The 13,985-nt window shown below is 40.6% G+C and overlaps 1 long non-coding RNA gene across 1 annotated transcript; it reads left to right on the top strand.

The window, feature by feature from the left end:
- The first annotated feature begins 8,241 nt into the window (after positions 1 to 8,241).
- LOC116668534 lies at positions 8,242 to 9,811 on the top strand. The gene is made up of 2 exons (XR_004325658.1): positions 8,242 to 8,757; positions 9,577 to 9,811. It is a non-coding gene; the product is annotated as an uncharacterized LOC116668534 (long non-coding RNA).
- Positions 9,812 to 13,985: the final 4,174 nt, after the last annotated feature.

A 13,985-nucleotide genomic window follows, 5' to 3' on the forward strand; every position in this document is an offset into this window, starting at 1 on the left:
TTTATGGCCAAATATGTTTAATAAACTCTGGATTAAACTAAGTCACACCTTTCTACACTTTAAAATATTAGTATATACTGTTACTTTTCAGGGGGAGGTATAGCGTAAGTACTTTCAAAATGTATTTGGCTCCAAAATGTTTTATTTGAGGAGCATCTTCTAGAATGGTGTTATGTAATCATATTTGGGTGGAGGAGGGGTTAGATGCTTTAGAGGCCAGTTAGTTTTGTGGCAACACACTACATAATTGGTTACAGGTGGAGGGGGGCTGGCCTATAAGTACTGTTGACTGAAAAAAATGCACAACCTAAAAGTTAAGAACTATGTTTTATTTGGCAGACTTATTGGGGACTTAAGCCCAGGAGACAGCCTCTTAGATAGCTCTGAGGGGCTGCTCTGAAGAGGTAAGTGAAGAGCCAGGATATATAAGAGTTTTTGCAAAAAAAAAAAAAAGTAGTCAGAACATCAAAAAATTACTGTTAATTAAAGAAAATCAGACATCTCAAGTTAATGAATTTAGTGCTTTTCCATGTATTGAAAGGTGCAAGAATCTGGGCTTACTGAAATTGTTGCTTTCGTATGCACCTTAATATTTAAGGCCAATATCCTGTTTTTCTCCATCCTTAATCCCCTCAGAGCGCACACTTGGGGGTGGCTGCAGAGGCTGATGGCCATAACATCCTTTTTTTACTGACATGGTCCGTGACATTCTTTCTTCGTCCACACTCTACACAAAGCAGCCCCATTGTCTGGCCTTCCTCGTGAAGTGGTATAAGGCCCATCACAAAAGGGTAGTCATAGAGCCTTAAGTGACCTCCTGAAGGGATATTGTAGAGGGGACGCCTTTCTGGGAGGGAAGTTGGACAAGATGACCTTTACTTTATTCTACACTCTAAGATTCTTTGTTTTTATAGTAACAACTTTAATTCCTTTTAGAAAAATAAATTAAAAGTGGCAACTTAAAACTATGTATATTAGTTAGGTAAAGTCTCTCCAGCCACAATAGAGAGATTCACAGTACAAGGGTTTAAATAAAACAAAAGCTTATTTCTTATATAAAAGTCTCAAGGAGACTACCTCAGGTTGGCAGTTTGGCTCAACTCCAGGAGATGCCTCAGGGTCCCAGGTTCCTTTCATCTCATTGTTCTGCTCCCCAGAACATTAGCCTCTTCTACACGTTGCAGCCAGCTCCCTGGTATGTGTACTTCCAGCTTAATGTACGAGAGTCCTGGGCAAGCAGTTTTCTTTCAATTAGCTAGCTTAGGCTGAAGTGGCCTACATCAGTCTACTCGCATATCACTGGGGACAACTGAATCACACGGCCATGCCTGGCCGCAAAGTTGTTTGGGAAATCCAGTCTATGACTAGGCAGTTATGTGCCCAAGAAGAAGGGAAGAAGAGATTTTGGAAGAACAGCTAAGACTCTGCCACACTATAGTTGAGATAAACAGCTGGTAATCGCTACCTGGGCATTACTCCATTTACTAATGAACAGCCGGTTCAGACTGACCAAATCCTTCTGAGAAAAATATCGAGTTCCTGTCAGTGTGATACTCAAGTACTCCAATTTATGAAGCAAGGAATTTCTCAGAAGAGCTCTGATTATCTGTCAGGGCTGGAGGATCAGTGCAGAAAGTCTGGGGGAGCTTTGAGGGTCGGTAAACAATTCATAGCCAATTTCCTTGCAGGCTCATTCCTTATCATCCGTTAGTTTCCGTAGCTAATTTTTTTTTTTAATGGCTCGAGAGGAGAGGAAAACTGGCAAATCATCTGGGTTTTCTAGATTTTATACAACTTCAGCAACATATAACACTACAGGCTGAACCCACAGGATATGGCAACAAATAATGATGATGATGATAATGATAATAATAATAATAATAACAATAATAATAATAAAGCCCCTCAGACAGGAAACCAGTTGTATCATAAATATTTTTGATTTTCTGCTTATTATGATGTTTGAGATCTTTTAAAAACCTTTCCATCTAAAAAAAAGACAAATGAACTTATTTACAAAACAGAAACAGACTCACAGACATAGAAAACAAACCAGGGGGGAAGGGGGCGGAAAGGGATAAATTGGGAGTTGGAGATTTGCAGATACTAATATAAATAAAATAGATAAACAACAAGTTTAAACTATATAGCACAGGGAACCATATTCAATATCTTATAGTAACTTATTGTGATAAAGAATATGAAAACGAATATACGTATGTTCCTATGTGACTGAACTATTGTGCTGTACACCAGAAATTGACACAACACTGTAAACTGACTATACTTCAATAAAAATATTTTTTAATAAGTAAGTAAAATTTAATTTAAAAACTAAAAATAAAAGCCTTCCTGGCTGGGGAGAGACTGCCTCTCCCCAGGCTAGCCAATTTGTAGAGATATAAAAAAGGTCCCAAGTCAGGAACACATGCTTGACATGCAAACTAACCAATCCAGAGCCATGCTTCCTCTGTTGGGTCCATACACCCTAGGAGGCAATATTCCTCTGTCTCGATCATCCTAGGGCCAGGTGCCAGGCAACCAGGGACCACCCTGAGAGCCCAAAGCCTGCAGAAATTTTTCAAAGTAGCCAGTCCTAAACTGTTGACCGTTCTCTACCTTGCTTTTTCCAAGGAAATGCCAATAAAGGCTCTGGGCTAAAGCTTCCCCTCCCTCCTGTCTTCTGCCTTCTGACCACCCCAGTGGCTTTCCCATGTGGCCCAGCATGGAGTGCCATGCCTTCGTGGACCTGAGAATGTAACAAACTTTATTTTTTCCTGACCCTCTCCTCTGTCTCCTCCTGTGGCCACACCTAACTGATCATCTCATAAAAGAATATGGAACACCAGTTGAGAGTGGTTTATACAGCCAACCAGGGAGCCCTGAAAGTGGGCCTGCTGGTCTGCCTGTCTGGTGTTTCACTTCATCCCTCCCTAAGGATGCTGCCATCTGTCCTAGGTATTTGAGGTTCTGCTCCTTTCCTTGTAGTAACTCCCATGCAATGGCAACACTTCCCTTTGCAAAGCCAAGGTCACTGCCAAGTCTGCAGAGTAGGTGAAGCCCCAGTGGAACCATTCAGGGGATGAAATCCCCAAAGTTACTTCTTTGACCACCATCAGAAATTTCACCATCTCAGATTCACTGGGGACTTGAATATTTCAGACGTCTTCAAGACACCTCTGTTATAGTGAAAATACCTCCAGGAGAGAAATATCACAAGCTAATAATCCTTAAATCTGAGCCGTGGGACAACTTGGAGAGTTTTTCAAAACTACAAAGGCTTAGGTCCACTTTCCACCTACTGAAGCAGAATCTCTGGAGTGGGGCCTGGGCTTTTCTATTTTATTTTCAACTTTCTGGATGATTCTATGCCCAGGTTTTGAGACCAGGGACTTATGCCATTCTCAATTAATAGTTCAGAGATTCATCAACAACTGAGAGTTGTTTTGAGGAATGATAATCTGGGAGAGGGAGGAGAGAGTGGGAACGGGAAGGCTCTGGAAATTCCATGGACAGGCTTGAGAAAGGGGCATGGCTGCTTCCCAATTTCTTGTCTAGCTTTGACCAAAAAAAAAAAAAAAAAAAAAAAAAGACCATTTGCTTAACAAGATCTTTCATTAGCTCTTTCAGTTCAGAGACTCTCACATCTCATGGAAATGTTGGCTCTCGTTCTCTTTCTAATTGCCAGAAAATACTATGTAGCATTTTATTTTTAATCTTTCTGTTTTCCTTAGTTTATATGATCAAAAGAGCAGGAGCACTGAGGTTGGAATAATCTTGCAAATCTAGGATGAGTCTTTAAAAGGCTCCATCCTCACTTCCAGGCAGGTGGGTCTGTAGGACTTCTGGGAAAGATGTGGGTTGCCAGGTGTAAAGACTGAGAGAGAAAGGCTAGCCACAGCACCCTGCAGCTTCTGTTGTCCGTGAGGATCAGACCTTCAGATCAGGGGCCTGTTCCTTACCTCTAACTTCATCTTCTCTGCTTGATACTCAAGTCTATTTTCTCTGGTTTTCTGCCTTCTAGAGAAATGGAGAACAGCTGGTTGGGGACCTCCTGATCCCTGAAGGCTAAAGAATTCTCCCATTAACATTCATTTTTCAGACTAAATAACTTTGATTTCCATAACCTTTCTTAGGGTCTCATTTCTTATTCCTTTATTTTTATAGCTCTCTTTTGGATGTAGTTTCTTATAACAAGAAATAAGTCCACGCCAAATATAACTAAAGAGTTCTTTCCTGTCTTCCCTAAGACATTCTCCAATTAAGATGGTCATCTTTGTTTTTAAAAACAGCTTTGCTGGCGATTGCTAATTTAGATTCAATTTGTGGTCCACATGTTCTTAGGGTATTGGGGAAAGCTACTTGGTGTAGAGAAAATAGCTCCAGGCTAGAAATCCAGAGACTTGTAGTATTTTAGACCAAATTTTGCTACAATTAAACTGCGTATCTTCTTTTTCACTTTTTAAAATGTATTTGGCTCTGTTTGTTACATCTATAAAGTGAATCAGATAAACTAGCTGACCTTCAAATTCACTCTCACTATAAATTCTTATTCATATTTTTAAACAATTTGATTCATTTCTGATTTCTCAATAAAGTAATCTGAACTCCTGCAGCATTTTATTTGTACATTTCTTTTTAGCTGTATCACTTTCTGCCTATAAAGATATAATCTTTATATCATATAATACATGCCACAGCTTTCCTATCAGACCAAAAACTCCTTAAAGGCAGAATCCAAATAACTCCATGTCTGGCTTTAGCAGAGTACTTTACCAACAAACATTTGTTGAATGAGTCTGTGTGAATATTTAACATTCCTCTGTCAAAAGTATCAATTTGGGGAGTAGGGAAATAGTTCTGGCAAATTTGTCCTCAGTGCCCTTGTAGCTGTTTCCCCCTTTTCCCACCAGTGGTGAGAAGCCTCCACTATTTGTACTGGCCTCTTGTGGATGGTCTATTGTATGCAGACGTGTCAATGACAGGACAGATACCCATGGATAAACAAGGTTGTTTTCCCCAGGAGAAACTCAGAGACTTTAAAATATTTTTAGTACAAAATGAGTAAAGCCTCCAGACTGCTGGTTAGAAAGAAGGAAAGAACAGAAAAACAAAGATAAGTTTGAGCTGAAGAAGTTTCTGGAGTAGAAGGAGAACATATTTCCTGAACAGCCCGAAACCCAGACATTAAACTCTGCTCAGAAGGTTGGAGGCAGAAGGGCAATATTTGGGCTCAGGGAAATTGGGGAGAATGGTCTCTAAAGTTGGGCCCTTATTAGCTCTGGGTACCCATGATTCCCTCACTTGTAAATACTTTGAACTTCTATTGATTCACCTGCTGGAGACCAGAGACCCAAAGGGCATGGAGTATTGCCATGATGACAACGTATCATGAAAAGCAACACAAATTGGAGCGAGGTTTGCGGTGAGAGATTGGAAGGCTTCCAGGCTGAAAGCACAACTGAGGCCCCCAAGCTCTGGGGAACAGACTAATAATGAGCTGACTGCTGGTTCTACCTCCATCTCAGAAGGCCAGCACTAGGCATGGCTAATCTGTTGTTGACCATTCTTAGGCTCTTTTCTTGGAAGTCAGGTAGGCCTACTAAGAGACAGTTTTCAGTTTATTTTTAAACTTTCTTAGGTCTTTGGCTCAGTGGAATAGAATTTGATGTGGGCCAAGTCACCAGAATTCAAGAGAGACACCCCAGACATTTTTGTTCACACTGATACTGCTCCCCAGTGCAACTTCTATGACCTAGAGCTTCAGAGGTGACCTGGCCAGTCCAGTAAAATTTTGTGCATAGAATGAGGATATGTGCTGTGCACAAGAGTCACACTCTAATCCCCAACCCCCATGTTTTTAACTCATACTGAAATAATTTGATGCTGCTTCTGGATGAGCTGGAGGCCAAGGACTGTAAAGAACAGTACAAGAAGCACTCTCTTATCTGAAGACGATACAGTTTTACCATTACAGGCTAGAAATGGCCTTCCAAGAAAACTGTCCTTGTCATCTGGTTACTTTCAAAAAGAACGGTCACAAATGAACTCTCCTAAGATCAAGGGCACCATTTCTGACAGCCATCCCCCAACTTCTTCCAGGCTCAGAGCTAGGTGTGGAGTCAGTGTAGTGTCTGGCTCTATGTATGGTCTCTGGAGTCCCTCTGCCAGAGTTTGCAGCTTGGTCCCACCTCATAGTCTGGGTGACATTTATTTCACAGCGCTTGTCCTCAGTTTGTTCATCTGTGAATTGGGGATATAGTAATTCTTATCTCATAAGGTTGTTGTGAGGATTGAATACTTCCCATCTACCAGATGATGTCATCCATGACCACACAGTTGTTAAATCTTTCAAGAATTTCCGAAAAAGCTCAATTACTCGATGCTAAGGATTCTATAGGTATCATTACTGTGCAGCAGTTTGTTTGGAGTTTTTAGTGGTTGTTACTGTTGAATGGTCCAGATGTTTAATGGTCCACCTGGTAATGCGTACTTTGAAATGTTCCTGGGTTAGAATCATGGTTGCAGTGCTCCGTGGTGTAAAACTTGGGAATCTCTCTCATCTATGTGTCTGAGTTAGTAAGCATCCAGAATAACATCCTCAGGACACTCCTGGCCCTGCCATCCCTTGGCTCAACTCAGAGGGACAGTGAGGGTGGTTTCTAGTTAGGTATGGTTCTCGTTCAGTTCCTAAATTTTTATAACAGTGTATCTGCTACACCCATATTGACTAATTTTTAAAACATATGGGTTTGTCTTAAACTTGTAACATTGGAGAGCTGCATTCCAGATATTTGTCAGAGTGTATGATTTCTAGCATATTGCTGCTCGTTGTAAAGATATCAAAAGTCCTGCTGAGAAAAATAATATTCATGGAGGATTGTGTGTCTTTCCATTCTCTTAGGTCAGTGATTTCCCAGATTTTTGTATTTCACAGACTAGTTTAAAAAAATTAATGATGATTACTGACATAGGTTGCTAACTTATTTTACCAAGTAAAAGTGTAATGAAAGGACAATCATTTAAATTGAAGTTTTATGGAAAGTTAGTGTTATGGAAAATTCACTACTGACAGCAGTGTTTTTTAAAATTTTCATCACGAACCCATGGAAATCTCATCCCTGACTGCCAGACTGGCACTTGAGAACAACTACATAATTTATAACTTATCCCTCGATGAAACCAGATCACCAGTGACTTCACACCTGGGATGCATCATTGCAGGTTACCGCAAAAGGGCTTCTACTGAATTGTGTTTTGATATAATCCTCTTGGCTAAATGAAAAGAATTATCAAAAGGAGTGCTCTGAAGCGTGTCACTTCATTTAGTCCAAAGATGTTGCAAAGACGTTTTTGTTTACATTACTCACAATTCTCTTTTGGAAGACATACTGAAGAAACCTCACTCTGGTCTCAATGACAGAAGTACTTGGACTTGTCTAAGCAATGGATTGGTTCTTTATCTTTTATATTATGTGACTCCCTTTATCCCCTTCACACATTCTCTTAGAAGTTAACTGCAAAACTTACCTCTGCAAGCACACAGAATTTCAAGAAATATAATTTACATATTTGCCTTGCTCCTGGCTCTATCCTTTTCTACCATCATTTTCCCTTTGCATCATATTTTTTTATCCCTCTGACCTTGTTGCACTACATATTTCTTTGAAAGCCATCTTAAATCTTTTCCAGAGCTAGTCAGGAAGTACTTAAGTACATAAATGAGTCAATGGAGGCCCACCTGTGACCTAGATAGAACTTCATAAGGACTTCTAGCTGCCAGGGGCCCAATAACATATCTAGAACTTGTCTGCACAGATTTCTCAGGGGTGACTGGACAGAAAATCTGTGCATGTAGCCCATTAAGATGCTGACAGCTGATACTGGACTGATTGTTGTCCTGCTCCATTTTTAAACAGGAGCCATCAAGGCTTTACCTTATATGAGTGAAGTAGGAATTTCAAGTGCTGTAGAAAAGCCAGTAGGAAGACACCTGGGGGAGAAGGGCCCTTAAATTAGTGTTTGTCCCAATAGATCCCAATCTATTACTAGGCTGTAAAATTAGGGCTATGACTTTTTTAAAAAATAAAAAATTTTAAAGTTTTAGGGAAAACAGTTTAATGAAAATAAACAGAACCAACACAGTGTATGTGTATGCATATGTGTATACATATAGAGAAAGAGAGAGAAAGGAAGAGATTCATTTTAAGGAACTGACTCACATGATTGTGGAAGCTTGGTAGGTCCAAACTTTGCAGGACATGCCAGCAAACTTGAGACCCAGGGAAGAACTGATATTGCAGTTTGAGTCCAAAGACAGACTGCAGGCAGAATTTTCTATTCCTCAGAGAAAGTCATTCTTCATTTTATTAAGGCCTTCAACTGACTAAACGAGGCTCATCCACATTATGGAGGGCAATCTGCTTTACTCAAAGTCCACTGATTTAGATGTTACTCTCATCCAAAAAACATCTTCACAGAAACATCTAAAATAAGGTTTAACTGAATATGTGGACACGTGGCCCAGCCAAGTTGACACATAAAATTAACCATCACATGCATCTTAGGTTTGATTCACATAGTCAAAGGAAAACAGTGGGTTTTGCCTAAACTACCCATGTAACTGTGGCATTAAGACCAGATTCTAAACAGGGTGTGCCAGTGGTGTGATGGAATCAGCTCCTACCGGCTCTTGATTGCTGACTGTGCCTGAGTCTTTCCAGGTCAATTTCATGGGTAGCCTGAACTCAGCCATGGGTGAGTATTTACACCACAAGAGACTCTAGAAATTGGGAGTGGGGATAAGGGGTGGGAAGGGGGACACTGGAGAGCTGGCCTACCCTCATGCCACTGGATGTGTTAACAGTGTGTTAATAAGCCTGTAATTTGGCTTAGTAGGCATGGTATAAAGTCCCAAAATGGAACACTTCTAATTCTAATACCAAAAATAAAGTTTGAAGACTTTCAAAACATACACTGGTTTCTCTTAGTCACACTTGCAAACTAACAGAACAAACAAACAGTAACCAACACTGTCAACTGAGAGTAGCTCATCATGCTGACTGTTTAATATAAGTGAATTGATCTGTGTAGAGTGAGCATCTCTACTACTCCTTTCATTTAAGAAAGAATTGTTAAATTACTATAGGAACACAACCAGCAAGATCTAACCTACAGGAAGCATACAGGTCATAAGATCAATTTTTTCAACAGATACATTGAGAGACAGAGCGAGACCCCAGAGATGAGAGTAGCTCTTCTCAAACTTCAGTGCCTATCAGAATCGCTGGAGGAAAGCATGTGCTATCCTACCCCTAGAATTTCTAATTCAGTAGGTCCTGGCTAATGACAGAAAAACTGCATTTCTAAGAAGATCCTAGATGATACTGAGGCCTCTGGTCTGGGGACTTCACACTGAGGACCACTGGATTGGAAATGTATGAGACAAATTTACAAATTTCAATAATCAAACCTTATTTGGACCCTAAATCAACTGTGAAAAAAATTTAAGTAATTGAGAAAATATGACTACTGACTATTGGCTGATATTAAGCAACTGTTGTTCTCTTTTTTTAGGTATGATAATTACATTTGATGCTAGAGCTACATACTAAAGCATAACAGATGAAATAGTATGATGCCTGGGACTGATTGCAGAATAATCTACGGGGTGGTGGTGAGCAGTGGGAACACTACAGATGAAACACAATTGGCCAGAATGATCATTATTGAATACGGGTGATGGGTAAATGGGACCTTATTATGTGTTGTTCTCTCTGCTTCTGTATATTCCATAATAAAAAGTTTTAAAGAGAAAGAATTGGACTCAAATTGTTTTCAATGTCCCTTTCATTTCTGTAGACACGTCATCTTTAGTTTTTAATCACTTCTCATTAGAAAAACAAAGGTGGAGATGTCATTCATAAAAAGGGCAAAGCTTTCCTTAATTTTTTTTTTTAAACAGAAAAGGCTCTAAATGCAATCGAATCCTGTTATAATTCGGAGTCAAGGTTAAAGAATGATTACAGCACTTCCATCCGTCAGGATACATGTGGGGCATCATCTGCTCTTCTGCTCCTCACCTCTTCTCTCTTGTTCACAGCAAACCTGTCCTATTTGTTCCATGATGACACCCACGAGCCCCTTTGAGCCGGGAGGTTGCATCACATCTATTTTCAAAGACTGGGAGAGGGAAGAACCCAAATGTTGATGCTCCTTCCTGCTAAGATGTCACAGCTGGGATTTGGTCAGTTACAATGCCTACCAGTTTTATTGCAAATAGGAAAGAAAAGGAATAGAAAGATGTGATAAGAAGAAATTCTATTTAAATAGACAATGACTTTTTTTGGTATAAGTGTGTTTTTCCCTTTTCCCCAGAGGTAACCACTGACCACAGCATCTTAACACTGGAAGAAACCCTTAGAATCGCTGTAGTTCATCCTCTCTACGTAATTAATGGGGAAACTGATATCCAGATAAGTCAAAGGATTGGTCAGAGTGAAAAAAAAAAACAACTAGCTATTGGCAGAGCCCTATCTGCATTTTTAAAAGCTTTTTGGTTAAATCAAAGGGGAAAAGGAAGTACAATTCCTTAAGTTGGAGTCACTCTGAAGACTCCTGGAGCAGCTGGATTCAGCAAAGTTGTCCACAGAGTGAAATTTTAAAATAAAATTCCATGTGCTTGTTGGGTTTTGTTCTAAAATTGGAAATAGAGTTGGAGATGTAGTCTATCAATAAACTCAGTTGAAAATATTTGGTAATTTAAGAGTTCAAGAGGGAGCCAGGAACCCCCGGAGTGCTATTGCTCCTGGGATACAGTGCTGAAAATAATAGCACCTGTGACATTTTTCAGCCAATGAAAACAGTTACTAACAGTTTGGAGCACTGCACACAATTTGGAGTCTTTACATGTGCTATGTCTCACGCCACACTGCCCCCATGGCAAGCTAGATTCTACTGTGCAGATGTGGATACAGAGGCTCAGGGAAGTTAATACATGGCCCAGGTTCATATAAAGGCAGGATCTCAGCTGTCCTTCCCCACCCTTGATACTGGCACCTTTCCTAAGACCACTGGGTTGTATATACCGGTTGTAGCTTGCCTGGAAGCCCCGGCTGTGGGTGGAGACAGAGGGGGAACATGAAGATGGAAAGGCAGCCCAGGCTCTGTTTTCTGTTTAAGATGTGGAGCTGCTCCTGTCTGAAGGAGACACACTTTTAAAATCCACCCAAAGGCTCAAATCTTTTCCAAACCAATTCCCATTCCTTGGGAATCTTTACAGGAGCCAATGTTTCTGGGATTTTGTCCTTTTGTCTGAATCGCCAGTTGCCTAACAGACCCAGAATTGCCACAGCGTATTTTGTCCAAAGAGGTTGCTGTATAAATGTCATGATGGGCAGCGGTGCCTGGGCTCGGGTGGGGTGGGAATTAACTGCAATGGGCACAAGGTAACTCTGCAGACTTACAGCAGTGTTCTAGAACTGGACTAGGTGATGGGTGCACAACTGGATGAATGTGCTACAAATTATCAAACTGTTCATTGTCAGTGAGTGAATTCTATGTATGTAAAGTATACTTAATTTGATAAGGCTAATTTTCTATGTCAAGATCAGATCAGCGATTCCTTAAGTTGGAGTCACTCTAAAGTGTCACTCTATAATGACAGAACACATCCAGGAATGAACAAGGTCATGATACAGTTTGGTGACTCTATGGGATCTAGGGATTTAAAGATCAGAGCAGGCTTTGGGAGCCTGGGAGGCCTGTGGGGTCACACAGAGCCCTGTGCTCAGAAGGCCTCCACTCCCTCTGTCTTATGATATATGGTTGCCCTCCATCTTGAAATTCTTAATGCTTTCATCTTTGAACTCGTGTTTCGTAAGTGAAGGTTGATGGGATAATGGGGCACGTGTGGGAACAGAGGAGGTACACCCAGCATATGTGCACAGAGTTCCCTGACGCCCCATTCACATATAGCAAATAGCAGTCCTGGTGTCCTATTAGCACAGAATTTGTGAACCCCGAAGTGTGGGAGTCCACAAGACTCAAAGGGAGCACAAGGTAAGTGTGTCACTCCTACAACTAACTAGTAGAGGGGTGGGGAGGAATGACAGCCCCCAGGATACCACACTTTATGTTTGAAACAGAACTTGCCTCCAACACAGAAAGATGGCAAAGGAGTTCTAAAAAGCAGGAACAACCAAGAAACCGTATCATATCCTCTCTGACTTGCGTCACTTCCCTGTATCAGCCAACCACTTCCGCTGAAAATGATGACATAGAAGAAAGGGAAAGATAAAGCAATCCCTAGTTCAGTCCTTCCTTCAGCCCTTCCTTACTTACCAGTAAACTGAAGGTAGAGGGGGTTGACAGAATGTACACATACGGAGAAGTGAATGGAAAACAGCCGAGTTATTTTTGTGTGCTGTTTCCATTATTCTAAGAATGAGAGACATATGCATGGAAAGAGCTATGAAATACTTAATTGTGTATCAGTGATTCCCCATGATTCAACACTCTTACATTTGCATTTAAAGCTGAGTGATGCAGAGATGAGTGGTAAAGCTCATATTAATAATTTAAAATTTTAGTTTTTCTTTACTTAGAATGACATTAAACCGCAAATTAAAAGACACTATGACAAGTTGAGAGATCATGGAGAAAAGAAAAATGTGTTGTGTGATATACTTCTAACAGCCCGTTTTTCCTGCTTTTTAAACAAGGGGGTCCCATGTTTTCGTTTCACACTGGGCATCACAAACTCTGAAGCTGGCCCTGTTCAACCTCCCATTTCACATATGACAAAACTAAGGCTGGAAGAGATTGTGCCCAAGATGACAATTAGAAGCAGACTAGATTCTATAGCCCAGGTCCAACTCCAGGCCAGTGCTCTTTCTAACCATTCTTGGGGCTGTCAAACAAACAAACAACAAATTAGCTTAAAGCTAGGGATTCCTCCACAGAATTTCAATTCAGCAAGTTCAAAGAATGACCCAATTAGACACATTTGCTTCATATAGCTCTTCAAGACTTTGAGGATGGCATTGTAGCATTTTGTTTAAAGCAAGTAAGCATGTTTTCTGGCCCTCAAATTTCCCCCTGCCACTAGAAAGCTGAAATAAATTATAAATACAGCATAGAGAGTATTCATGGGAAACCATAAGGCTAGATATCTATTTGTAAAGCCAGCTGGTTTCCAGCTAAGTTTTGAAAACAGAAAAATACATATGCTGTATTTAAATGTGGATAGAGGGGGACCTCGGCCCTTCTCCCTTGAGTATTTAAAGGTTGGTGCCCATGGTGGCTACAGGGATCGGACGACCACACTGGACAGCATGAGACAGAAGACTTGCTCCTCTTCAGTGCGAGCGACCATCCTGGTGTTCAGAGACAGAGAATTCAATACAGCCTGCCCTCTACTTTTCAAATTCATAAGTGGTAATTATCAGAAGCAAACTCTTCAGCACCTTCAGAGAAATCTGTATTTAGAATCACTAGATGAGATATACAAAAATAAATAAACAGAACATCAATCAATCTGGTTTGAGTTTTAAAGATTCCTCTTCGTTAAATTTATTACTGATTAAATCTCCCTGAGGCCGTTCGTGCTTCGAGTCCCATCCCAATGTGGTTTATCCATCTACCCGCACTCTAGTTTCCCTTCTTCCTCTTCTCCCATTACCCTGTGCTGTGTCACAGACGCATTATCAGCTCCTACAAAGTGGCGAATAAAGACTAAGAATTACCGTCAGGGGATGGGAGAGGGGCATGACAATCCTAATAACATTTATTGAGCACTTACTACTTGCTGAGCAGTACACTGAGAGCTTTACATTCATAATCTCAGTGAATCTTCACAGTTCCACAAGGTAGGATTATGTCAAGATGAAGGAATCATCTGAAGATGAGGAATCAAAATCAGAGAGGTAAGTAACACAAAGAGATTCCCTAAGTCACCCCAAATCTGGAATCCACTCTGACCTCAG

Source organism: Camelus ferus, chromosome 14 (assembly GCF_009834535.1).
Source record: "Camelus ferus isolate YT-003-E chromosome 14, BCGSAC_Cfer_1.0, whole genome shotgun sequence".
NCBI classification, from domain to species: Eukaryota; Metazoa; Chordata; class Mammalia; order Artiodactyla; family Camelidae; genus Camelus; species Camelus ferus.